At 43.4% G+C, this 2,272-nt stretch overlaps 1 pseudogene; it reads left to right on the forward strand.

Moving 5' to 3' along the window:
- The first annotated feature begins 718 nt into the window (after positions 1–718).
- LOC126492808 (60S acidic ribosomal protein P0-like) lies at positions 719–1,666 on the forward strand (annotated as a pseudogene).
- Positions 1,667–2,272: the final 606 nt, after the last annotated feature.

Below are 2,272 nucleotides of genomic sequence, written 5' to 3' on the forward strand. Positions count from 1 at the left end.
CTCTCTCTGTGTATGTGAGAGAGAGAGAGAGATAAAGAGAGAGAGAGAGAGAGAGAGAGAGAGAGAGAGAGAGAGAGATAAAGAGAGGGGGGAATCACAGCATGCATCTTGAGGTAGAGAACAAATTTCAGGAATTGGATCTCTCCCAGTTTTCTGGATTCTGGAATAGCTAACTCAGATAGCCAGGTGTCCATGGCACTACCTTTACCAGGCTGAGCCACCTCACTGGTCTATATGTAGTTTAAATTCCTATGCATACATTTTGTTACATAGACAGGGTACTAGCCACATAAAGAGATATTTGATTTTTGCTATGTCTTAGTCAATATTCTATTTCTGTGATGAGACATACAGCCACAGTGCATCTTATAAAGGGAAGCATTTAATTGTTTCTGACTTACAAATTCAGAGATTGAGTTCATTACCAGCATGGCAGGAATCATTGCAGCATGTGTGCAGACATGGTGCTAAAGAAAATGCTGTGAGTTGTACATCCAGATCAACGGGCAGCAGAGAGAAACTCTGGGTTGGCTTTGGCTTTTGAGACCCCAAGGCCCATCTCTAGTGACATGCTTCCTCCAATAGGGCCACATCTCCCAAGCCTTTCAGATAGTGCCACTCCCTGATGATGAAGCATTCAAATATATGAGCCGGCCAGGCGTCCTCGTTGGAGTGACATCGTCTTTAAACCCTGTGTGGCAATCCCTGATGCACCGCCATGATTCCCAGAAAAGACAGGGCGACATGGAAGTCCAACTACTTCCTTAAGATCATCCAACTTTTGCATGTGTATCCAAAATGCTTCATTGTGGGAGAAGACAATGTGGGCTCCAAGCAGGTGCAGCAGATCCGCATGTCCCTGTGAGGAAGTCTGTTGTGCTTATGGGCAAGAACACCATGATGCGGAAGGCCATCCAGGGGCAGCTGGAGAACAAACAACCCACCTCTGGAGAAGCTGCTGCCTCATATCCGGGGCAATGTGGGCTTTGTGTTCACCAAGAAGGACATCACTGAGATTAGGGACATGTTGCTGGCCAATAAGGTGCCAGCTGCTGCTCGTGCTGGTGCCATCACCCCATGTGAGGTCACTGTGCCAGCCCAGAACACTGGTCTGGCCTCTTTTTTTCCCAGGTTTTACGCATCACCACTAAAATCTCCAGGGGCGCCATTGAAATTCTGAGTGATGTGCAGCTGATAAAAACTGGAGACAAAGTAGGAGCCAGTGAAGCCAAGCTACTGAACATGATGAACATCTCCCCCTTCTTCTTTGGGCTGATCATCCAGCAGGTGTTTGACAGTGGCAGCATTTATAACCCAGAAGTGCTTGACATCACAGAGCAGCTCTGCGCTTTTGCTTCCTAGAGGGTGTTCAGAATGTTGCCAGTGATTGTCTGCAGATCTGTTGACCGTTGCCCCAGTGCCACACTCGATCATCAATGGGTACAAGAGGGTTCTGGCTCTGTCTGTGGAGACTGAGTACACCTTCCCACTTGCTGAAAAGGTCAAGGCATACTTGGCTGATCTGTCTGCATTTGTGGCTGCTACTCCTGTGGCTGCTGCCACCATTGCTGCTCTTGCTATTGCTGCTTCAGCCCCAGCTAAGGCTGAAGCCAAGGAAGAGTCGGAGGAATCAGATGAAGATATGGGATTTGGTCTCTTTGACTAATCCTCTCAAAGCAACCATTTCAGACAACTTAATCCAAGAAACATGGAAATAAAAGCTTACATCTGTTAAAAAAAAAAAAGTATATGAGCCTATGGAGGCCATTCTATTTCAGATCACCTCATACTAATTGTTATATTTTAGTTGCTTAGGTGTTTTTATGCAATAAAGACTAATGTCTATTAATTAATTTTTATTAAGATATCACATTATTTAAAATATCACTTGGCATAGCATGTGAAATTTGTTATAGAACAATTAGAATTAACTAATATGTAGCATATGGGATAAGATTGAAGATAATTGAACCACATGGTTTAAATTCAGTCCTTTGGTCAGTTAATAAATGCATTGTGAGTTATTTGATGACTGATAGCTCAGTTTTCTCTCATAACAACTTTCAGATAAAGTTGGGAAAATTCTGTTAAAGTCCTTAGCTGTGAGTCATGAAAGTGTAAGAATGAATCCTCTTTGAATAGGCTACACTGTTTAACTTTAACTACATAAAGAGAAGGTATGAATTATGCCAATGATCAATGTCTTTGAGAAGTCAGAGGAAAGAGGAAGGTGAAAAGGGATATAAGCGGGGTTTATAGGGCTAGGAAAGTT

The sequence above is a fragment of the Alexandromys fortis genome, unplaced genomic scaffold (genome assembly GCF_014885135.2).
Source record: "Alexandromys fortis isolate MF-2015 unplaced genomic scaffold, M_Fortis_MF-2015_v1.1 scaffold_236, whole genome shotgun sequence".
Classification (NCBI taxonomy): domain Eukaryota; kingdom Metazoa; phylum Chordata; class Mammalia; order Rodentia; family Cricetidae; genus Alexandromys; species Alexandromys fortis.